The sequence below is a fragment of the Mirounga leonina genome, unplaced genomic scaffold (assembly GCF_011800145.1).
Source record: "Mirounga leonina isolate KUSES-001 unplaced genomic scaffold, KU_Mleo_1.0 Mir_94, whole genome shotgun sequence".
NCBI classification, from domain to species: Eukaryota; Metazoa; Chordata; class Mammalia; order Carnivora; family Phocidae; genus Mirounga; species Mirounga leonina.
In genome coordinates, this window is record NW_023270855.1 from 7660187 (window position 1) to 7684997 (window position 24811).

The following is a 24811-nucleotide window of genomic DNA, read 5'->3' on the forward strand; positions in this document are numbered from 1 at the left end:
CCCCTTTTACCAGATTCCCATTGAACACCAATTCTGTGAATGGCTACATGGAATAAAAAGATAAAGAGTCTCAGTTCTAGTCTCTGCAGAGCCCCCCATACCCTGGAGGCAGCAGATCTGTAAAGCCACATTTCTCCTGCACTGTGAGGACCACACTAAGGGAGGTGTTGACAGCTTGGCTTTACAAAGAAGAGATGACCAAGCAGAAAGTGTCTGGAGACCCTGGGCCTGAGTGCATCACCCCAGCTCTTGCTCTTCATTGGCTGTGTATCCTTGGGTAAGGCCCTTCCCATCTGGACTCAGCGTACCCATCTTTGATGTGGGCAGGTGGACTCAATGAATGTTTCCCAGACTCAGTCATTCATATACCTCCCTCCACACCTGTAGATGAGATCGCCTGTACTGAAAAGTACTTAATGTTTTTATTCAAACGAGCTCCTTTTTTTAACCAAAATACATTTTAGGATGAAGCCTTATTGATACCATAAATGGAAAAAAAAATGGTAACAGCTGTCATAAATAGAAAGTAACTGTAAAAATACTTGAAAAAGGAAGGCAAACTGCTAATGTTGTTAAATTCTACATAGACCTTGCTTCTCAGTGATGGAGGCCAGCTCTCCTTGGTTGATAGAGAACTTAGCAAACTCTGGAGAGGTGTTAAATATAAGCTAGGACCCAACAGAGACTCTCCCCTTGGAATAGCCATTCCTTGGGGAGAAGCTTCCTTGCAGTCTGCTTCAAAATCAAGGAGTGGTGGTGGAGGTAGGGGCTACTCCTGCCCCAAAGCAGGAAACTGCTTTGGAAGCATCAGGCCAGGTGCCGTCCTGGCCACTTTCTTCTAAGCCCTCCCAATATGCCCTGGGCCCGGCCTCTCTTGAGAACTCACACCTCCCCTTCAAGCCTCCCAGGAACCAAAGGTCAGGCCATGAGCCGGATTCTGTAACTCAAACCAGGTGGTATCTGCTTCAAATCCTGACCGAGGAGGGAAACCAATATGGAAATCTGAAGCTGTCCCTTTCCAGAGCTTGGCAAGAGTCAGGTGCTGCCTGTCACTCAGAGAGGGCCCTGACCCATTCTAATCTTACCTTCTGCCACCAGACTCCTCCACCACATCTCCACCACCCCTCATCCTTGACCCAGGGTCCCCAAAGCCCACGACAGTGTAGAGTCCCCAGCCTGTAGCCTTTCTGAATTTCCCTGTGGCATTAACAGGTATGATCAGAAAACAGTGTCTCTCACTCATGCCAAGACCTAAAGTGCCCAAGTAAGCCTTCACACCCTTGGAAGACGGGTGGCCTGGTGGATGGAGCCAGAAGACCCAGGTTTGGGTTGTGTTGTGCTCTGATGGCTCCCTGCATGTCCTCACCTCTGAGTTTCTGGTTGCTGCTGAGCCTCCTCCAGCAATACTGACATCAAGGGTATTATTTACTGGAAAAAAATGTTCCATTTTCGATTCAGATTTCAGAAGGATATTTGAAATCTCAAAGCTGCTGCCAGCTCTGTTGAGGGACACAAAAAAGCCCACTTTCTCATCTAGCCTTGGCTCCAGCCTGGGGCCATGGCAGAGAGAGGTCATCTTTGCACCAACCAGCCCCTACCCCCAGATCTGAAAGGCCACGCCAGAATTGCCCAGAAGGGGGAAAACACAGCACTGGGCATTGCCTTAGAAAGTGCTTTTTCTCTCTAGTTAATAGTTATGGTCTCATAGGCAGGTCGTGCAATTCTTTCCTCCCTCCCTCCCTCCCTCCCTCCCTCCCTCCCTCCCTCCCTTCCTCCCTTCCTTCTTTCCTTCCTTCCTTCCTTCTTTCCTTCCTTCCTTCCACCAGGGCTGAAGGAGGCAGGACATGAGCTAGAAAGTCCAGAGCCCCTGGGACCTAATGACTTGTGACTTTATTGACTAAACAGAACTGAGAATCAGATACACCCTAATTGATGCCCAATTTGCATAGAAAGAAGTTCAGGCTGGGCAAGACTTCCCACTGGAAATTAGTCCCTGAATTCACAAAGGGTGGAAGTACTTGGAAGTATATTTTCCAGGTCCCCTCTTCCGAGAAGCCTCCCCTGGTTGCTACCCCCAAGTCAAAATGATCCCTCCCTCAAAATTCTCACTCCAGGTGTTTTGTAGAACCATTTTACCCTTACTCCATTCTTTCTTGCAAGTTTTGCGTTAGCCAGTGTGAGATCCTCACTATTTTATAAGCAGTTTGAGAGCAAAGCTTGTGGTTTATTCTTCCTTGCATGGTCAGCATTTTTCAGAAACTCACTGTGCACTGGACACAGTGCTCAGTGTTTTCCCTGCATCCTCTCCATTTTACCTTCACCACTGCCCCTCCCCCACAGTAGCTGTTTCTATCCCCATCTTACAGAAGAAAAAACTGAGGCTCAGGACATTGAAGTGACTTGCTCAAGAAAATGGGCCAGTAAATGATGAAGCAGAGACTTGAATGTGGGCCCTTGTTTCCCTTTCTTGGCTGCTTGTGAAATTGGGCTGACTGAGTCGTAGATAATCCCACAGGCATGCTGCTCTCCTGGGGCAGTGACCCGAAGCCTGGTCTGTCCTGTCTCTGCAAGGCTGGGGTTGGAGCTCCCACATAGCAACCATGCTCCAAGCTCAGTCCTGTCTCAGCTTGTAGACTGTAAGAGGATCCAAGGTGTGAAGTGGGGTCACCTGCAATTTAGAAGGGCAGGAGGTGTAGACTGACAGCTGGCATGGTCTTCAGGCTCCCATACCCACTGCCCCTGTGCCCAGACTCACCCCAGGCCTTCTGGAGTCCTTGTCTCACTCCCCCTCATGTCACTCCAGAACTTTCCAGCTGGGGGGCTGCTGGTTTCCCCACCAATCACTCTCCATCTCAGCATTCATGTTTATTTGTGGGCAGAAAAAACTTGGACACAGAGTTCACAGCTGTTGTTGGTATGGATGAAATTTTAACAGTGTTGACACCGAAGAACCATTCTCCCTGCAGTTCTGGTTTGGACCAGGGGCTGGGGTCGGTCCCCTTTCTTCCGTAATTAAAAATTCACCAGCAAGGACAGCTTGCTCATCAATCTTTCATCTCAACAGTCTCTGTTGGAGAAGATGGGGGCACCACTGATGAGGCATGACTGGCTGCCCAGAGCTCCAGACCTTGCTACCATGTGCATGAGTTCAGGGCCTTGGGTGGGAAGCAGGTGGGTCCAGCTGAGCCTGGGGGGAAGCCCCTTGAACATCACCAGAAGGGTACTGGGCATGACAGGTGGCCAGTGCTGAGCTTTCCACCTCCTATGACCTGAAGGCATTGGGGAGGAGCCAACAGAGGGTCAGAAAAGTGGATGTGTGGAATAAAATGGTCAGGAGGCATCTAAATAACCACAGGGCTAGTCTTAGCCAATCAAAACTCAAAAGTTGCTAAGAGTAGATCCTAAATGTTCTCACTACAAAAAACAAATGGTAATTATGGGACAGGATCTACAGATATACATGTTACTTAACCCCAGGGTGGCAATCATTCTGCAACTTATAAGTGTATCAAATCAATGTGTTGTAACTTACACAATGTTATATGTCAATCATATCTCAAGCTGGAAATATAGATATGATACATCTTCCATGTTTTAGCCAAGTATAAAAAGTTAATGGAAACTCTCCAGTTAAAAAACCAAACAAAACAAAACACCACAGCAAAAACAAACAAACAAAACCTTAATGGGATAATATGTGTGAGGACCTCAGCATAGGGCCAACCTAGAGAAAGCATCCTAGTCCCTGTTGCTAGTTATTATAATTGTTGTCAATGTTGTTGCCTCTGTTCTAGAACTTACCTCCTGTGCTGGTTTAAGGCACGTTAGGTAACTTCTCTGGGACTCAACTTCCTCATTTGTAACATGTGAATTCTAACAGTACCTGCCTCCGATAGTTGGGGTGAGGAGTAAATGAACTGGGGATCCCTCAGTGTTTTAAAATCGCTATTGAGCAAACCCAGCCTGACATCAGTCTCCTGGCCTGGTCAAGCCCTGGTGGGATAGGTTGGTGGGCGAACCAGACACTGGCTCTGCCACTTTCTGGCTGTGTGGCCTATGCAAGCCCACCCATCTCTTGGCCTCAGTTTCTCCATCTGTACAAAGCAGATGCCGGAGCAGGTGATCTCCTGAGTCAGCTCTGGTTCTGGCTTCTATGAAATTGTGCACATGGCTGCCTCTTGTCAGGCTCAAGTTTTTCCCAGAAGAGTTTTAGGTAGGGGAGTTCTCAGGTGACCACTTTGTCTCCATGACTGCTCTGTGTCAGCCTCATGCTTATAGGTTCCCTGCAGCTCTGCTCCCGGCCTCTGTGAACTCTGGGCTGGCTGTCTTTCCAGGAAGGGGACAGTCTGGTTCCATAGTGAGAGGAATTTGAAGAGTGTCCAGTGGAAGAGAACAGGCAGAGGTGGCAAGAGGACCTTAGGGCGTGGGCCGGGTTCCAGGTGCTGGGGGATGGCTGAGCAGGGCTCAGTCCAGATGAGCAGAACAGAGACATGTCAACTAATGAGTCGTTAGGGTGGCACTGAGCTCCTGACACTTGGTAGGACCTGGTTAGCCTTGGCTCAGATTCGGAAGGATGTGGGTCCTAAGGATGAACAGGGTATAGAGAGGCAGGGCCACTGTGCTGGACATCTGCCGCTTGCCCCTTGAGATGACTCTCCACCCTCTCCTCACTGCCCTGTGCCCTAGGAGATGACCTGTAGTCATCAGTGCACTTCCTCCCCTCTCTGGCTTCCTGTTGGCTTTGGCCAATGGGGAGCTCTAGCAGGATATAAAGTGAGGGGGCTGGGGAGAAATGTTAGGGTATTTAGTCTCCAGCTCTCTCCTTCAGGATCACCTTGGGGTGGCTGCTTGCCTTGACCCCAGGTGACAACTCCTGCCGGGCGTCCTCTCTGTGCCTGGGTCTAGAAACCATTCCCTCTTCCCACTCCCTAGAGGTGGTGGTAGCAGAATCCCCGCCTCTGCTCCCCCCAAGGAAACTGCACCACTCCTGCCCACACTTTTGTGAAGAGGTCCTTTATTAAGCCTTCAGGATCCTGCCTGGTTCAGCCCCCCAGAGCTGCAGAGCAAGGGTACTGGAAAGGGATGCAGGAGAGGAGGCAGCAGGGCCCCCACCAAAACCATGTCTGGAATCTGACTCCATCTTCTTACCCTTGATTACTCTGAGGGACCAACCTGGCATTCTCCCTCCAGACTTCTGGTTCATGTGTCTGGACCAGGAGAAGGGAAGGGAGGGGAGGGAGCCCAGGCCGGTCTGAAAGGGGAGCACACCTGGGCTGTGCAGTCCTGACAGCAGACCCCCCCCCCCCCAGCAGGGACGTCACCGTCAAGCACTCACGGGGGCCAGATAGGTTGGGATTGGGGAGGATTTGTGGGCCCGAGCAAGCAGCTGACGTGGCTCCAGCCCATTGCTGGCCTGCTGGCCCGTGGCCCAGAGGTGCAGCTGTCCCCAGAGGAGTCAGAAAGCCGGACTTGTGCATGAAATCCCTCAATTTCTAAATACCGGGATCAGTTCAAATATTAAATTTTAAACAACCAGATCTGAATCTGGCCACCGGTTTGTGACCTGGAAAATACAAGTCCCTCCGACAGACCTTTCTGATCTCCGTCTCGTTTGCTCGTAGGTTTCCCACACCCGGAGTGCAGACTGAGAGCAGCCCAGGAGATAGGTGAGTGTGAGAGCCAAAACCCCTGGTACACCTGGAGGGACTCAGGGACCCACTCACACCTGGGCGCATACTTCGGCACCATTATTGGACCCGGTTTAGAAATGCCTGATTTGCAGACCATGTGTCTGTACCACCTCCGTTCTCCCCACCCCTACTGCCCTGCCACCCCAGCCCTTCCTAACCCTCTTCCCAGCACCGGAGCTCTCAGCAGGCGCTCCCCAAAACCTATGGGTAGCAGTGGAGGAGGAGGGAAGCCAGAAGCAGAGCTGAAGCTGCAGTTTGGGCCTATTTCCTGAATGTGATTTCCCCACTTCCCAGTCCCGCATAGGGCCTATGTGTGACCACTGTACCTCGGTGTGATATTCTGCCAAAATACAGGGGCACCTGGATTAATATATGGTCTTTTGCAGTAAAAAGCAATATTCTTCTGTGGGTTACAGGGCTATCATATCAGTCATTCATACTTTAGTATCTTTTAATGCTATCTGATTATTTTTTGGTCACTACCTTGCTGGGGTCAGCCACACTGAGGGGTTTTTTGATTTTGGAATTGAGAAGGAAGAGCCCTGCACAGAGGCTGGGGCAGCCAGGGTAGGGCCAGGGGCAACAAGGGTCTGGGGGTCTGCCGAGGACGTTTCTGGTAGCTTAGTGACTGTGTGGAGCTGGCTCTGGGAGTGCCATCTTTGGCCCCTCTCCTGGGTGGGTAAGTCCTCTGGGGTCTGTGACCTTTACCACCATGATATCCCTGGGAAAGCATGCCCTCAACTCTAAATCATCTGTTTACAAACATTTGGAGACCAAGCCCCTTGCTTGAGGGACTGTCTGGGAGTTCTCTGGAACACGCCAGCTTGATTCCCTGCCAATGGCCTGGGGCTGCTACTTCCCCAGCATCCTGGGAGAAACCATCCTTCCTCTGGGTGGCTGTTTGTGGAGCTGGCTTCACTCCTAGGTGGAATCAGCAGTTGCCCCAGGGTATGATCGGATAGAGCGTGTTGGGATAGAGCCCTCCCTACCCAACATCCCCTCCCGCCCACTTGTCACACTGCCCAAATCACCATCTGGGTCACTCTTTGGGAGAGGATGAGGAAGAAGCTTTGGAAACTTCCATCAAAATGACAACTGAAGGTTAGTAGTGGTTATTTCCAAATTGTGAGATGATACGCAATTTGAGTTTTCTGTGTTTTCCATTTTATGTATCAAACACATGCTACTTTGATATTCCCCCCACCACCACTCCCGGATGCTGTCCAGGGTGGTCTAGTGACCCAAGGTTTCTTGCGTTCATTGTAGAAATTATCTGACTAGATTGGCTCTAGCCAGTAGCTGGGCCTCAGGGAACGGGGATGTGGGACAGGTAAATTTTGATAGAGAAGCAAAAAGTGAAGCTGGGGAAGGATTAAGGAGCTGTCAGAGGTGAACATGGTCTCCTCCGATTCTGCTGCAGTGGTGAGCTAGAGAGCCAAATCATGACCTTTTTTTGAAAATAAAGTGGACTTGGTTTGTTCCCTCAGTCAAAGCTCCACCTTCTTCCCTTTCCTTGCTAAGTAAGCAGGCTCTCACTTGAAGGGAAACTTCATTGTAGCCAGGGATGGACGTCACTCTGTTGCATTGACTGTGGCCAGATAAGCTAGGTTTTCTTTATTCTTTCTTTCTTTGCTTTTTTTTTTTTAAGATGTCTAAAATTACAATACAGACTCTAGGGAGCTTTCAATATGTGTGGTCAGAAATTGATAAATTCCCTAAAGTGGCATAACTTACTAGAGAGTTTTAAGAATTTTTAAAAGTTTCCTCTTTCAGAATGTAAGTAACCAGTAATTCCACTTCTGGGAAATTTGCCCTGAGGAAATAGCCTAAGATGTGTACAAAGACTTATCTACAAGGATGCTTACCACAGCATTATTTATGTTTGTCAAAAAATAGAAAACAGTGTGTGTATCCAGCAGCGGGGGATTGGGGGAGCCCATTTTGGCACATGCAGATAGTGGAAGATTCTGGGCAGCCACTGAATATGGTTTGAGATGAATTTTTAATAATGTAGGGGAAAATGGTCATGTTTCAGTGTTATGTGAAAAGACGATTTGCCAAAATTTATCCTGACTACATTTTTTTAAAAATGGGTAGAAAGAAACAAGTAAGCAAGGTAGAGAGCAGAGAAAGAAAGAAGATTGGAGAAACAGATACCAAAGTATGTGTATGTCGGGGGGTTAACAGGTGACCTATTTTCTGCTTTGTGCTTTTCTGCATTTCTAATTTCCCACAGTGGAATGTTCACTGTTTCTCGAAGAGCAGTTACAATTAAGAAAAAATTCCCTATCCCCCACCCGGGTGTGTGTGTGTGTGTGTGTGTGTGTACATTTTGTCAGTCTGCTGTATAGAAAAAAATTGTTATATTGTTACTTTTCATTCTAAAGCATTCTTTTCCTTATAACATTTTTTTAAACTAAAACCAATGTCAGTGCCACATAATGCTCTTCCATCCCTTGAACTGTGGTTCTGAGAGAGCTGGTTTTGGGGGCTGTATTAGTTTATTAAGACAGGCATAATAAAATACCACAGACAGAGTGGCTTAGACAATGGAAGTTAATTATCTCACAGTTGTGGAGGCCAGAAGTCTGAGATCAAGGTGTCAGCAGGTTTGGTTTCTTCTGAGGTCTCTCTCCTTGGCTAGATGGCTGCCTTCTCCCTGTGTCCTCATATGGTTAGTCATACCTCTGTCTGCGTTGTCTGTGTCCTAATCTCCCCTTTTTTTTTAAGGTGAATTTGATTTTTTTATTATTAACATATAATGTATTATTTATTTCAGAGGTACAGGTCTGTGATTCATCAGTCTTACACAATTCACAGTGCTCACCATAGCACATACCCTCCCCAATGTCCATCACCAGCTACCCCATCCCTCCCACCCCTCTCCACTCCAGCAACCCTCAGTTTGTTTCCTGAGATTAAGAGTCTCTTATGGTTTGTCTCCCTCTCTGGTTTCGTCTTGTTTAATTTTTTCCTCTCTTCCCCTATGATCCTCTCTTATTTGTCAAATTCCTCATATCAGTGAGATCATATGATAATTGTCTTTCTCTAATTGACTTATTTCACTTAGCATAATACCCTTTAGTTCCATCCATGCCATTGCAAATGGCAGGATTTCATTTTTTGATGGCTGCATAATATTCCAGTGTGTGTGTGTGTGTGTGTGTTGTGTGTGTGTATACACACATCTTCTTTATCCATTCATCTGTGGATGGACATCTGGGCTCTTACTATAGTTTGTCTATTGTGGACATTGCTGCTATAAACATTGGGGTGCAGGTGCCCCTTCAGATCACTGCATTTGTATCTTTGGGGTAATTGCCCAGTAGTGCAATTGCTGAGTCAGCTTTTTGAGGAACCTCCATACTGTTTTCCTAATCTCCCCTTCTTAAAAGGGACACCATTCTATTGGATTAGGACCCACCTTAAGGACCTCATTTTATGGTAATTACCTCTTTGGAGACACTGTCTCCAAACACAGCCACATTCTGAGGTCCTGAGTGTTAGGACTGCAACACATGAATTTGGGGGTCACACTTCAGCCTATAACAGGGACAGTCTATTCCCAGTGACTGTGGCCAGTATTTTGCAGAGCATGGAGCTTAAAGCTGGAGTGGGAGCTGGGATATTGATGGAGAAGACATTGTCCCTGCCTTTAGGAGGCCCCCAGGGAGGTGTGACGCAGACACTGAACGCAAGCACCTCAACTCTCCAGCAAGACCCAGCAGCAAGAGTAAGACCATTCCTGGTTGTGTCCAGCCACCACAGATTGGCTGCTGAAGGTCAAGGCAAAAGAAAGAGTTGAGCATACAAAAAGATAATTTTATTAAGAAATTCTCAAGCACATCTACTGTGATGAGAACCAGCAAGTTGGCTACGAACAATCAAATCATTCAAATGGACTTCTGGACATTAAAACTCAAAATTTTTAAATAATTTTTCTAAGCATCAACTCAAAAGTGAAACTGATTTATCAGATCAATGGTGGAGAAAAGGAACAGATGAGCAAGTTGGGTGTGGAAGGTTGTGGGTGTTGAGTTTAGTAGAAGCAAAGATGATTAGGTTGGAGAGTAGTGTGAGAGCTGGAGAGAGGCTGAGGCAGGCATCCAATGGCAGGCACCTTAGATTTAAGTGGAAGGTAGTAGGGAGCTGCAGCAGGCTCTGGAGCAAAGGTGGAGCAGAATGAGAACAAAAGTTAAGAGAGACTGCAACAGAAAATCTAGTTAGATAGTCTTTGCTGAAGTGCTGGGATGAGGGTAGGGTCTTGATATAAGTTCTAAAAGCGGAGCTGCAGAGGAAGACTTGGGAGATGTTTGCACTATTTCATTTTTCCGGGCCTTTTTCCATGCCCTTCCCTCTGCTTCATCTCCAGCGGGGCAAGTTCTTAAGCATCCTTTAAGGCCCCATTCACGGAGCCCCTCTACTCTGAAGCTTTTCTTAACCTTACAGACAGACATTCCTCTTGGGCTCAGCCCCCCATTAGAGTACTGACATAACCTGTCATGGGGATCTGCACATCTCCCTGTTCACTGCCAGGCTTCACTGGGCTGAGAAGTGGTTCTCAGTGAGTGTGGGTGGGGTAAGATTGGTGATATAGTCAGTGGTTGGATGTAAGCTGCATAAGTAGCTGGAGCATAAGAGATTCAAAAATGATTCCAAGGTGAGTCTGTAAAATTTTACAAATTATCAAGTTACTATTATGAGTGTAGCACTGGTGAGAGAGGAGTGACTTGGTCCCCACCCTCATGGAGCTTATAGCCTAAAGTGGGTAACAAAATAATAATGATAAAATGATGAATGCTGTGAAGCCCCCAGTCTGCTAGGAGAGCCTGATGGTGGGGGAGGGGTGGTGGAATTGAGGTGGGCTTCCTTGAGGAGGTGCTTATTTGAGGTGAAATTGGAGGATATATGAGGATGCATTTGTCTGAGCAGGTCATAGATGTTCGATGATGGACCAAGATGAAGGTGAGGAAAAGGGAAGCCCAAATAAGGAGAAAAGGGATTCCTGCAAAGGTACTGTCTGTGCAGAGATCCTGCAGTGAGGGAGAAGCTTTGGAAATGCAGAAGCTGAGCATGCCTAGAACACAGAGAGTAAGGGGGCTGCTGGTGAGATGAGAGGTGAAGGCAGGAGGACAGCATCATAAGGCCACCATTGTCAAGGTTTGGATGGTAGTCTGAGAACATCAGGAATCCACCCGAGGCTTATAGTCAGGGAGCGATGCGAACAGATTTGTGTTTTTAGTTTTTTTAAGATTTTATTTATTGATTTGCTAGAGAGAGAGAGAGTGAGTGAGAGTATAAGCAGGGGGAGTGGCAAGCAGAGGTAGAAGCAGGCTTCCTGCTGAGCAAGGAGCCCAGTGCGGGGCTCGATCCCAGGACCCTGGGATCATGATCTGAGCCGAAGGCGGCCGCTTAACCGACTGAGCCACTCAGGCGTCCCAGATTTGTGTTTTTAAAAGACTGCTCTGGCTGCTGCTATGCCAAGCATGGATGGCTAGGAGCAGGAGGGGGATCAGCGGGAGGCTGATGCAGTTGTCCAGGCAAGAAACGGTGGTCACCTTGCCTCGATGGTGGCTGTGGATGATGAGAAGGAGACAGAAGGGAATGACTGTCAAGATGTGGACAGAAAGAGAGAGAGAGCAAGGATGACTCCAGGTGTGGATTTAGGCAAGGGCAGAGAATAGGACATTTGCAGAGATATCTGGGGGTGCTTTTGCCAGACTCTCACCCCACACTGAGCTCCAACATTCCAACCACCGGCCCCTGAGTGGGCTTGTCACTCGCTGTGACACCAGCACATCGGCCAGCGGGGACGGCAGGACCTCAAGGTCCAGAGAGGTGAAGGGGCTGCCTGCCTGAGACCCAGGGGCCAGACAGGGACCTAGGACAGTGCCCAGCATCCCGGAGTTCTTGGGGGATGGTTGATTAAGAAAATCTGACCCACCAAGCAGAAAAACTGGGTTTAGCATTTTCCTCTGACTCAGCAAAATCTCCTCTCTCAGTACCTTTCCTGGGAGACTGAAAATCCACCATTATTCCTAGACATCCACTTGGTACTGACTCTTTATTCCTTGTCCAAATGTCCTGAGACTTCCTTCCCTGATAGATATTAACACAGGCATAAACTAAATAACATTAAATGGGCCTTCTCCAATCTGCCTCTCATGGGACCCTCACAGTGATGCTGGGACATGGGCCAGGAGGTATTAGTATTCTCCCCATTCTACAGATAACAAAACTGAGGCTTAGGGAGCAGATGCCACTTGCCCAAAGTCACACAACTCAGAAATGGGAAAGACAAAACTAAAACCCAAATTAGGAGAGTCCACCTTCAGTGCATTTTTCTCAATTGTGTATTTTGTCTTCAATCTCTCGGTAACTTTTGAAGTAAATGACCTGGCACATTTTGCTTTCAGAGCATCTGTTTGTTGCCTGCTAACAAAACATTTTTTTCTTTTGCTCAAACTGTTTGAACTCTACAACCCTGTTGTGATTCCTTCCACACCTATGTAAATAAATCCTTGTAACAGCCAACTGCAAAGCAAAAGATTCTGAGACAGCACATCATCTGTGTGAGACATTTTCCAGTAGCTGACCAGCAAGTGGTGGGAGGTGAGGTCCAGGAGCTTGGTGAGGGGCTAGATCATGAGGACTTTGCCTTAGTTCCAGGTGGGGATGGGGCATGTGAGATTTTGAGGAGGGGAGTCGGGGGAGGGGTGCTGACTTGCACATGAACAGAAACCCCTTGGCTGCTTTGTGGAGGGGAGACTGCATGGGATAGAAGTAGAGTCCATGGGACTGGGGAGGAGGCTGCTGTGGTTTTTAGGTGAGAGATGATGGTGGCCGTGGAAGTGGGGAGAAGTAGCCCTATTCTGAATGGATGCCTGCTGGGGTGTGTTCTGACACCAGCTACGGTGCTGAAATTTAAATGTGACCCTAACCACCCAGAGTTAGCACGGACCCCACAACTTGAAGGACACAGTTCCCAACAAGACTGCCCCAACTTCAGATGCCAGCTGCAAGTGGGGTCCTTAGACTAACACACTTCTGATGGCCTGGCTATAAATATGGGGGTTCCTATAGCCCTCTCTGGCTTGAAGATTCACTAGAATGACTCAGAACTCAGGAGAGCACTATACTTGCAATTACAGTTTTATTATAAAGGATATAGATCAGGACCAGCCAAATGAAGAGACACATAGGCAAGGTCTGGCAGGGTCCCACCAGAGACCTGTCTGACCTCCTGGCACATTGATTGTTCACCAACCAGGAAGCCTCACTGAGCTCCGGTGTCTAGGGTTTTTATTAGGATTTCATTATGTTGGCATGAGTGACTGATTCCTTAGCCACATGATTAAAGTCAGTCTCCATCCTCCCTCCCCTAGCTCAGAGCCCCAGTCCTCTAATAACGTCTAATGGTCTTTCTGGTATCCAGCACCCATCCTGATTCAGCTTATTAGCATAAACCCAGGTGTAGTCCCAGGGGTTCATGAACAATAAAAGACACCTCTATCCCTAGGGAAATTCTGAGGATTTAGAGTCTCCCTACCAGGAACCAGGGACAAAAGTTAGTCATATTCTTATTTATAAACAGAGTAGATGCTGGTGCCGTTTACTGAGACTAACAAAAGACTGGAGGCCAGGGGTGGGGGCTGGGCTAGTAGGTCTGGTTGGGGGAAATGAAGGGTAATATTTTGGACATGTTGACTTTAAGATGTTCATTAGACATCCAAGTGTGGAGTTGGCAGTTGGATCTAGGAGTTTGGAGCTCAGGGAGAGATCAATATATAGATCATATCTGAAGCCCCGAGACTGGATGAGATAACTCAGGGAGTGAATGTAGTTGGAGAAAAGAGCAGAGCTCTGTGCCTGCAAGGGTTAGGGGGGGGGGGGGGGGGGGAGGCGGAGCCCACAGAGGAGACAGAGGAGGAGTGGTCTGAGAGGCAGGAGAGCACTGGGTCCCCAGGCCGGTGTTTCACAAGGAGGGGTGATAAAGTCAGTGCTAAATGCAGCAAGTTGAGTAAGAGGAGGACCAAGAAATGGCCATGGGACTTGGCAAGATAGGGGCTGCAGTGACCTTGAGCTGAGTGGCTTCAGAGGAGGGGAGGTGACAGTAGCTGCCTAGGGAGGGGACCAATGTGGGAATGGTTGATGAGGAAGTGCAGACAGAGGGCAGGGGCCCCCCCACCCCGAGGGGCTGTCAGGCCTGTAAGGGTTACCATGGGAGCTGTCCAGTGCTGACTGTGTCCCTACTTCGGGGCCAGGAGTTAGAGGCATCCTCTGGCAGCTCAGAGTGTGGCTGGAGACAAGACACAGGAGTCACTATCCACATAGTAGAACAAAGGGAGAAAAGTGGGATGTGGGATGACAGAGGTGTAGAGCCAGGAGAAATCACTACTGATTGGGGGTGATCAGGGTGAGGCATTTTTGTGGCTTACCGGCCTTCCCGTGTGCCTGGGAACATGCTGAGCCCTTGAAATGCGATCTCCTATTTAATCCTCACAGTACTGGTATTGTCCCCATTTTACAGACAAGGAAACTGAGGCTTCTAGGAGATGAATCACTTATCCGAGGTCACACTCTTAGGAATCGCCGGAGATAGAAGTTAAGGCAGATTGTAAAGGATTTTTACAGGTAAAGGTAAAAAGGGAGCAGGGGGATAGGCTGAAATGAGAACAGAGACCAAAAAAAGCCTCTTTGAGTTGGGGGCAAGGGAGCCTGGCAGAGTCATTTGGAACAAGAGTGGGACAGGTCCTAAGTCCCATCTAAATCACTCAGGAGAGGGACCCAGTTCCCCCTCTGGAACGCCATTCTGCTCAGGTCACTGGCAGTGTGGCCTCCAGCAGGCTCCTAACCCCTCAGGCTGTCTTCATCAGTAAGGGGAGGCTAACACGTCTCCACCGGGGTTGGGCACGGATGCAAGGGCTGGCAGGCTGAGGCAAGGGAGAGCCTGGGAGGAGAAGAGGGTGGGGGCTGGTCTCCAGTGGTGTGTGGGGATGGGGGGCTGCGGGCCAAGAGACAGGTGTGGATCCAACACACCCCTGCCTGCCCTTCAGCCAGCCCACTCCACCCCTACCACACCCTCCCCCAGGGCAGGGTTGTGCCTCCACTGGAAGTTCTCATCACCCCTGGTCTGCAGAACAGAAACAGTGGGCCCTGCCCACCCCTGCCAGAGTGCACAGTCGTGACGTAAAATAACATTTGGGGAGAAAGCATCTAGCAGAAATGCCCAGCAGAAACTAGCATCATTCAGGAGTAGACGGGAACCACCAGTTCTAACAGACAGACAGATAAAATAAGGAGAATGCTTTCTGAGGTGGGCTTTGGCAGCTATTTGGTTCTGAAATACCTGTAAGCCAATGGGTGTTCCCTTCCCACCTGTGAAATGGGCACATCCTGGCTGATTTAGACTACATGCCACCTGCTGAGGACAGCACAGGGAGGCCAGCCCGGTGGGATGTGCTTCTGAAACCTTTTGTGATTGCTGAGGGAGCTTTCCCCCTGGTCTCTCCAGCAGTGTGCGTGGCTCTGCCGGGCCTGATGCAGACACTTTGCGGGGGCCCTCCCTATTTCACAGAGGAATAGACTGAAATCCAGAGAGATCGGGCCAAGTTTCCCTCCAACCGTTGTTGATATTTCCTCTCTTAATCTTTTTATACACCATGGAAGGGGGGAGAGAAAGAGGGAGGAGGGAAAGAATAAGAAAAAAGAGCAGATGGGGAAGGAATAAGACCCAAGGTGTTACATGGATTTGGGAGGATGGAGGGTCATCTTTGTATTCAAGAAGAATATTAGGAATCCCAGTTCATCAGACACTTGGAAAGGGAGGGAGGAGGGAGGCTAGAACATTCTTAATTTGGAACCTGTCAAGCCATTCGCTTTATCTGGACATCCATGACCCCACTATGTCACTCTCCTCACTCTTCTCATATAGCCAACGTGTTGGTGGTTTACTCTCAGGTTGCATGGGGAGAAGCATCTAGAAGGAAAAAAAGTACTTAATGATATGCCCCAGAGGAAGGGGCTCGTAAATGTGGGCCAGAGGCCTAGATTTGGAATGCCTAGGATCTAGGGGCAGGCAGTTCATGAGGCTGGGGCATGCCTGGTCCCTCCAGCTCTTGCCCATCCACACTGGACAAGTGCAGGGCCAGTTCTTGAAAAGTGAGTACTCCACTCTCCCAGGGGGGCTCAATGCTAACTTCCAGAAACCCTGACTTGTGTGCCTTCTGGGCTGGTTCCTGGCTATGGGTCATATTTCACAGCTTTCTGGAACTTCCTTACCTCATTCTTGGTGTCTTCCACGAGTCCCTTAGGAGATTTGAAGGAGGGGATAGTTAAGAGAGCAAACCACGCGTCCTGAGCAGCCATCGGGAATAGAGTACCATGCCAGGAGTCTTGTGCACATTATTTAACTTGAGGCTTGCACCACTTCGGGAGGTTGTGGGCATCACTCTCTCTGTTTCACATGCAGGCAAACTGAGGCTCAGGGAGGTTAAGTAGCTTGCCCGGGACACCCCAGCCAATAAGTGGGGGGAGCAGAGTGGGAAGCTAGGTCCACAGGACCCCAAGCCTGGGTCTAGAGTCTGCCTGCTGCTACATGGTATGCACACCCACCCTCCCCCTCCAGCCTGGGTCTCTGACATTGATCCTGCCCTTGTCTCTGGACTGGCTTGGCTCTTCCTTTCTCCCTCCCCTCCATCATCTTTGTAAGCCCCAAAGGCCCATTCTCCTCAAATGCAGTTCATGTCAGACCCCACTTCAGGAATCCCTTGGCTCAAATCCTGGAAAAGCCCCCAAGGTCCTGGAAATGCTCCTAAATTGGACCTCTCCAAGAATAAGCAAAGGGGATGAGAGGCTCTAGGAGACCAGGGAACAAAATTGATTGGTCAGGGCTTGAAAGAATTGGTTTTGAAGAATGTAATCATCAGACCTCCAATGCCAGAGCTTGGAATAGTGGGTCAGAAAAAAAAAAAAAAAGAGTTAAGAGAGACACAAGAAGGAAAAAAGGCGGATGGGGAGAAGCAAAGGAACCAGGAATGGTTAGGGAGAGTAGACTGAGTCACAGGTTCTTCCTGAACTGCGACCAGCCCAATGGGAATGTGAGGTGACTTCCCAAGCAGCACTATGGTAGGGGTTGAACGAGAGGGAGCTTGGGTCATTGAGGAGTGACCCAGTAGCATGGCTCACTCGGTGTCAGGTCACATGGCCCACTCCCCAGGGACTGAAGGCACTGCAGTGTCCCAGTGAGGTTCACCTCATCAGCCCCAAGTCATCCAAAGATGCTTAAATCACAAGTGAGATCCACGGCACATTGTGAGTTTTATACCCATTCCCATTAAAACAAAACCAGAAACCTTCCAGGTAAGAGAGTTAGTTCTTATAGGGCTAACCTTCAGTTATTTGGAACGGGGCAGGCTTGGGGGGGAGGCCTTCCCTCACACAGACCATCAGAGGCCCTTCCTCCACCCCATCCACTGGCATTCCTGTATTAGCAAATGGTTTGCTCTCCAGCCCCCACTGAGGGCCTTGTGTTAGATGTTGTTCTTTAAATTTCCTGGGTTTTTTTAAATTTTATTTTATTATGTTATGTTAGTCACCGTTTCTTTTTATTCAAACTTGCAAAGCTCCCAGCTTCAGCCAGGCGCGCGAGGAGACTTGTAGTAGCAGGACTGATCGAGGCTGGGAGGCTCCTTGTGGCTGCCAGAGCCGCAGTCCTGGGTGGGGGCGGCCGCGGGCTCTGCAGCAGCAGCTCTGTCCGCCTCTGCTGCTGGCAGCCAGAGCTCCGTAGGGCTCCTCACCCTGCAGACCCTCCGGGCTGGAGCCTCAGAGCCCTGGCGCACGGGAGAGGCCCGCTCCTCCGGCACAGCTGGCCCCGGGCAGACTTGGAAGGGTAAGTGAGGGTCCGCAAGTGCCATGCACCCACGGAGGCCAGGAAGGAGACCCAAGCTCTGGCACTTCCAGAAAAACAAAGCTGGTAAAGCTGTTGCTGCTGAGATTGAAGGAGGAAACAGCTCAAGAGCCTGTTCCTGGTGATTCTATGAAGCCGCAGCAGGACTTGGCTCTGCTCACACTTGAGGTGGCCTAGAATTCTGGGGAAGGAAGGTGGCTATTGGCTCACACCCAAAACAAGGCAGTTATAGGACTTCGCCGAAGGACTTTAGCTCCTTCCTTCATTCTTTGCCAGATGTTTTCTGAGGGCCGAGTACATGCCAGGCTCCCTGCTGGGCACCAGGGGGTTGAAGGAGAGCTAGAATGAGGCCTCTACCCAGAAGAGCCCCTAGTCTTGCCAGGAGGACAGTTGCTTAAATAACTGTAATATATAAGATGTACGATAGGAGAGGGTCTGCCAGGGGCAGGGAGAGGCCAACTGGGCCTCAGAGTACTAGAGAAGAATTTACAGAGGAGGGGCCATTTGGGTTGGGTCTTGAAGGATGAGTAGGAGTTCTTCAGAGGACAAAAGGCAGCCAAGATGTTATGGGTGACTGCAAAGAGGTTTGGACATACAAAAATGTAATAGTGTGTAGTGACAGGCTCAGCAGGCCTGAGGAGAGGCTGCAGAAGATGAGAAGAAAAGACTGATAAGGCCACGTCGTGAAGGCCTCAAATGCCAGGCGAAGGAGTTTTGACTTGATCGTATAGGCTGACAAGAGGCATTGAAGATCTTAAAAACAGAGGTGTGATGTGGTCAGTTTTACATGTTAGAAAACTCAGTCTGGCTACCATTTGGATGGGATGAGGAAGGACACAGGGAGATGACTTCCCCCCACACACCAAAAAAAAACCTGTGTCCTTTAATTCATGGAGGCCAATGCTTTAGACCAAGGTAGTGGGGTTGGGAGGTAGAGAACCAGGGACAGCTCTGCTCTTTTCTGAGTTTGGGTGGCAAGGCTGGGTGGAGCACCAACTGTGAGGGGAAGGGAAGAGTCTGGGATGATTTCAGAGTGGACCGTGGAGACTGGATGATGGGGGCCTCTTGATGGGAGAGGGGAGGAGGGAAGAGTTGCAGGTGGAGATGGAAAGAGGAGAGGTAATGAGCTTGAATGTGGCCATAGGGAGCTAGAGATGCTAGAGGGATATCACTTCAAGACGGTGTCACCGCAGGCATCCTCAGTCCCTTATGCCAGCAGGCTCCATGGTACAACCTCTGGAGCTGCCAGATCTCTCATGCCCTCACCCTCCAGATTGCTAGCCCTCCCAGTGTGGTCACTGAACTTGTGATATCAGCCAGCAGTCAGACAATAAGATCTTACCCTGCACCTACTACATGCTTCACCTGTGCTTCACAGCCTGGGCCTAAATAATCCTGGGTGCAGGTATGAGAAAGGGGTGCCATGTCTCTGCTGAGGGCAGGTTTGCCAAATAGTAAATGAGAATGCTGCCGGGCAGGTTGGTAGTACAGAGTCTCAACTTGAAATTGGACATACAGAATGACGTTGTGTCCTGGCTAGGTGCCAGGAGACCCTAGACATGGTACCAGAGGGAGGGGGGCAGACTGCAGGCTGGCTCATTGAGCATTGCATTGGCCCACCACTGACCCTTCTTCTGGGAGGCCAGGAATTCTGCTTGGTTTGGGGAAAAAACTGCAGGTAGGAGAAAGAAAAACTTTGGAGAGAAATTGTTTCTAAGGTGGGAGGCCCCAGTGCTGGAGTCTAGGTGTGCCCAGCCTTGTGGGGGGATCTCTAGGTAAGAGTTACCGGGACGGATAACTCCATTGCTGGGCTTTCCACTGCCCAGACATATTCGGTCGTCACACAAGGGGATCAGAGAGGTAAAGCAACTGGCTGAAGTCACACAGCTAGCACAAGGCAGAACTGGGTCCCTGCCAAGCCTGGCCGACTCAGATAAAGGCTTTCTCCTCCCCCAGTAGTGCACCTCAGCCTCTGGGTAAGGCTGAAAAAGACAGAACCCTTGAAAACAGTGTGAGACTCATCACAGGATTACCAAATTCTTTTTTTTTTTTAAAGATTTTATTTATTTATTTGAGAGAGAGAGAATGAGAGAGAGCAAGCACATGAGAGGGGGGAGGGTCAGAGGGAGAAGCAGACTCCCTGCTGAGCAGGGAGCCCGATGTGGGACTCGATCCTGGGACTCCAGGATCATGACCTGAGCCGAAGGCAGTCGCTTAACCAACTGAGCCACCCAGGCGCCCCAAATTAAGTCTTTTTTAAAAAACATAACAGTGATTGGGAACAGCAAAGGAATATGTGTGTGTGTATGCGTGTGTGTGTGTGTGTAGACTTGTTCATCATACTTAGATTTATTGAGCACCTATGATGTGCCAGACCCTGGGGATACAGCAGTGACCAAGGCAGACACTATCCAGGCTCTCAGTGAGTCATGAGTAGGCATATGAGGGAGGGTCTTACACATAAGCCGGTATGCAACGAATATACACATATGCACACTTTAGTGATCTAAACCAGTGTTGTAAGGATAGACACATTTGCCTCAAGAGACACACACAGATACACGCCCCCAGTGCTCACACTCATGCGTATGCACACCCCCACGCACACGTGTTCACCCACAGGCATTAACTGAGGAGAAGGAACTGGACCTGCAGCCCGATACAATAGCCAGGAGAATTTGAAGTGCAGCCTGTCATATTTCACTATAGAGACCAGTACAGGACCACAGTCCAGGCTCCTATCTGCACCCCGTCTGCCAGCCAGAGGCCGGAGTCCTGGAACTGGATGGTGCATATTGCGGCTTTGCCCAAGAGACTGTGCCGAGAATTGCCACCACCATCTATTAAACAGGCCTGGGCACTTGGCATGCACCGTCTCTTTGCACATTTACTCCAGCTCAAGATGTGGGTATAGTTATTACCCCCATTTACAGGGAGAAAGTGAGGCTCAGAGAGATGGAGCATCTTGTCTGAGGTCTCATGCAGCTCACACGTGGCAGAGCCCAGACTTGAACCCTGAACTCCTCCTTTGGAAACAGCAGCCCAGTGTTGGTGCTGCTCAGGATGACCCTGATGCCCTGAGCCACCTTGGATGGTGGAGTCCTCAGGTCTTCCTGATACTTCCTGACAAGCTGAGGCCTCCTGGGACATGGGGCACCTCTTTCCTGATGCCCAGGCCTGGTTCCTGGAGCCATTGTCCAGGTTCCCCCCAGCATGGTCCCTCTGGGCAATGACTCATCAGGTAGGAAGAAAGAATCTGAGCCTAACAGGGGCAAGGAGACAACTGCTCAGCGATAGTGAACAGGCCAACTTTGCAATCAGATCCTGCACCTCACTGCAGGCTTAGTCTCTCCATCCATTTAATGGGGATAATAATAGTCTCCTACATTGGGTTCTGTTGAGCATTAAATGGGATAACACATGTAAAATGCTTAGTCCAAAGCCTAGCACACAGGCTCATTCTGTTGTTTAGTTATTCTTAGCATCTGTCCATCCACCCATTAAAATTTTTATGGGCCTATTTAGTGAGAGAGTAAGTGTGCTATGCTCCAGAGATAAGGGACAGGCTCACATTCTAATGGGAGAGACACAAGTATTAATAATGGTACTTTGGTGCAAGAGATGCTGGGAAGGAGATACAGGGTACAGTGGGGATACAGAAGGCTGAGGTGCATTCTGTCAAGAAGTAAGGGGAGTGCTAGAGTAGAGTCGCAAAGGAGGGGGTGTTTTTCTGTCAGAGTGAGAAAGGGCATTCTGGGAGGAGGGACAAGCAGGCCAAAACTGAGGACAAGAATAGTCAGATGCCCTGGAGAAACTACATAGAAAGACCAGGAGGAGCTGGTTCTACTATCCACAGAGCTCAGGCACATGATCTAAGTGAGAGAAGCAGGCTGGGGTAAGACAATATGGAGCAGGGGGCACTGTGGCTAACTGGAAGGTGTTTGACGGCTCAAAAGGGGAAGTAGGACTCAGCTTCAGGCAATGGTTGCTGTGAAGGAAAGCTGGCCCAGTGTTGCCAGGTCTCCTAAGTTTTTAAGAGAAGCCAGGAACCCGAGTTTTTATGTGAAATCTCCTGACTTCGAAACATTGGTCTAACACTGGGAAAGCCAAACAAAATATCCCGGGGGCTGCCAGTTTGCAGCCTCTGGTTTAGACTCTAACAGTGGGGTGTGGGGCGGCATAAGAGGAGATGAAGCTTTGTGCTGGCAGGCCTGTGTCTGACAGTCGGGCAAGGGCCCAGCACACATGCCAGACCCAATCAATCAACGCTTGTCTGAAAAGTTAGAGCAGACTGAAGTTTGAGGCAGAGGACTGAAAGAGACGGTGAGTGTGTTTTGTGGCCATCACTCCACATCTGCCACATGGAGGCAGAGAGGTAGGACAGGATGCTTCACAGGACTCGAGGCAGGAGGTCCTGGTGGCCAGGGTCAAGACTGTGGGGAGAAGGAGAGGAGGGACTCAAGACGAATCACATCTCTGCAGATTGGAGAGTACAGGAGAGGGGAGATCAGGGTGCCTGCCAGCTCCCTGGCCCACAGGGATGACTCAGTGCTGCTTCTCACTGAAGTGGGGAATCTGGGAGAAGTGCGTGGGGGCAGAGGGAGGAGGGCCAATGAGTCTGGTTTGGGCCATGTTAAGTTTAGATGCCCGTGGGACACCCAAGGGAAGATATGCCATTTGGCCAAGCATGCAGCTCTCAGGAGAGGGAGGGCTGAAGACTCAGAACTACACCCCCACCCAGATCTCACCCGCTTTCCAAGGGCCTCTAAGATCTTTGTTCTCTTTTGGTTGCTCTTTGGTCTAAGAGTTAAGAAGTTTCTTGCTTGGATGTCAGTTTGTGTTTTGTTCCTAGAAAGGCTAAAGAAGGAGAAGGTGGATTGGTGCTTAATGCCAGAAGAGAAATCTGGGCACACATCAGCTCTGTTCAGTTCTCCCCACCTCCGCCCCATGCCATGGCAGTCGGGGGAGGGGGTGGGCAGAGAACACACGGGAGACCCAGGCCCTATAGGCACTGCCTAATAAAATCTCATCCCCAGGAGCCAGTCTCTGAGCTCTGCTCTTCTGAACTCTTGCAACGGGATTTTACCTGTACTCGAGAGAAGCAAAGGATTTGCTAAGCAGATTGATGGTTGAACAAGCCCATTTAAGAGAGCAGGCTTTTAGCAGCATCATTTGCATTCCAACAATGAGTGTACAAATTATAAATGACTTCTAATCTATTTTTAAAGCGGTTTTAAGACTTCTCATCTGCTGTCAGGAATGTCACTGAATATACCAAGGACATCCACAGCAACACTGCGCTCCTTTTGAAAAGAAACTATTATGTTAGAGAACTCACCTTTGTCGAGCATCTGCCAAATACAAACACTGGGCGCTGTGCTAGGCATTTCAGAGGCATTGGATCGTTGAGGCCTCCTGACGGTCCCCAGAGGGGTGGCACCGTTATCATTTCGTGCAGAGGAAAGGAGGCCAGGCTCAGAGAAGGTGAGCCACTGGTGCAGACGCGTTCAGCTTGTGAGTGCAGAGTCACCTGGGACTGCGGCCAGCTGTGAGTTCTTTCTAATACACCTCGCAGTGAATTCTCCCTAATTCCAGCTTCTGTCCCTCGACCAGAACAAGGATGGGGAGAAATGGAGCTTCCTAGGGTTTGGAGAGAGGCCGCTGAGAAGTCAGAGCAAAGAGAAAGGATACAGCCCCAAAAATGGAGGAGGAGGGAGGCTCCCAGGGCTAGTCCTGGGTGTGGCCTGGGAGCTCCCCCGGGGGCAGGTCTTTCCCCTTGCCAGGCCTCAGTTTGCCCATCTGCAAAGGGTGGCATTTGTCCTCCACAGCAATGTTCCCAGCTGCGGGCGGGCGCTCGTGTTCCACATTACGTTTTTCACCATATTTGAAAACTGCACTCTCAGCCACTTAACTCTTGCTTTTGTCAGTTCACCACTGTACTCCAGGACATTATTCTAAAGGTAAACTTTATTATGCACTTAAATGGAATAGAATATCACTTGTGACACATAGAAGCTAATAAATACAAAGAAAAAGTAATAATGTGATTAAAATCTACTCAGCTGTTGTGGCCTGAGGTCTGCTTATGCTCTCTCTCCTCACCTCTCACTCCTTCCGCCTCCCTCCTTCCCTCCCTCTCTGTTTCTGTCATGGTTAGAAGGGAGCAGGGTCTGCAAGTGCCAGGGGGCTGGGTGTTGAAGACACAATGGCCCTGAGCTGAGTCTCCCCTCCTCCAGGGAACTAGCAGGCATGAAAGGGAGCTGGAGCCAGAACCCCTTTCCCACACTGTGAGGGAGCATAACATCGCCCAGTGCCTCCTGAAATGGGCTCCCTAGTCCCTGGTGTCTGGGGTAGTGCTCTGCAGCCAGAAGTCCTGTTATCACCCTCCCAGCACTGTCAGAGTCTGAGCTTGAGAAGTCCACAGACGACAGAGAAAGAGGGAGTGGGTGGGATTCCAGAACAGCCACCCTTTCGGTGACCGGTGACCGGTCCCTTTTGATGCAGGTGGGAGGGGCAGAGGGGGCTCTGAGGGGCTTCAAGCCAGCATTCCTTCTGCTCTCTGGGGAGAGCGCTTGAGCCTTGGTTTCTTTCTCTGCATGGTGAGACCCCTCAAGTGTGCCCTCAGTCACCTTCGGGGTGCGGCAGCCTGTAATCCCTGTAATCCCATATTAATGAATTTACATGCCCAGGAGCAGGCTTACTTGGGGGAAATGAAGAAAATGAAGCAAACTCCTCTCCCTCCCTGGCAGGCTGGAGGGGAACTGAGGGATTGCTCCTAAATGGGTCAGAAGTGCGTTAAGTCGCACGTCAACCCTGAGCTCCAGTCAGTCTCCGTTTGGGCTCTGCCCAAGTCATGGGTTTGTGGGTCCCCACTGGGACCCTCTCTGCTGTCCTGTGCAAGTTTCTGTGGCAGGTGCATGCTCATGAGTGTCCCCTCCTTGTCTCTGAGGGGCCTCCCCTATATGGCTTTGCTCAGCTACTGGCCTTGGGTATGGGTGAAGAGGGGGAGGATCAGAGATGTTAGACTGAAAATATCGTAGAGACCTTCTAGTTCATTGTTATTGCACAGCCAAGGAGGAAACTGAGGCCCAGAGGTCTGACCACCTGTCTAGAGCAGAGCCATGCCAGATCCAGGCTCTCTGACTCCGGGTCAGGTCCTCTCTCCCCGCATTCGTCCTCCTCTTCGGGGATGGGGGCGGGGGTGTGGGGGGTG

At 49.8% G+C, this 24811-nt stretch overlaps 1 protein-coding gene across 1 annotated transcript in view; it reads left to right on the top strand.

Moving 5' to 3' along the window:
* ATP2B2 (ATPase plasma membrane Ca2+ transporting 2) overlaps positions 1-24811 on the top strand; it is a 375124-nt gene that overhangs the window by 85231 nt on the left and 265082 nt on the right. The window contains exon 2 of the mRNA XM_034996819.1: positions 5622-5666. The gene's annotated coding sequence lies outside the window, so the exon portion shown is untranslated. The remainder of the gene's footprint in view (positions 1-5621; positions 5667-24811) is intronic.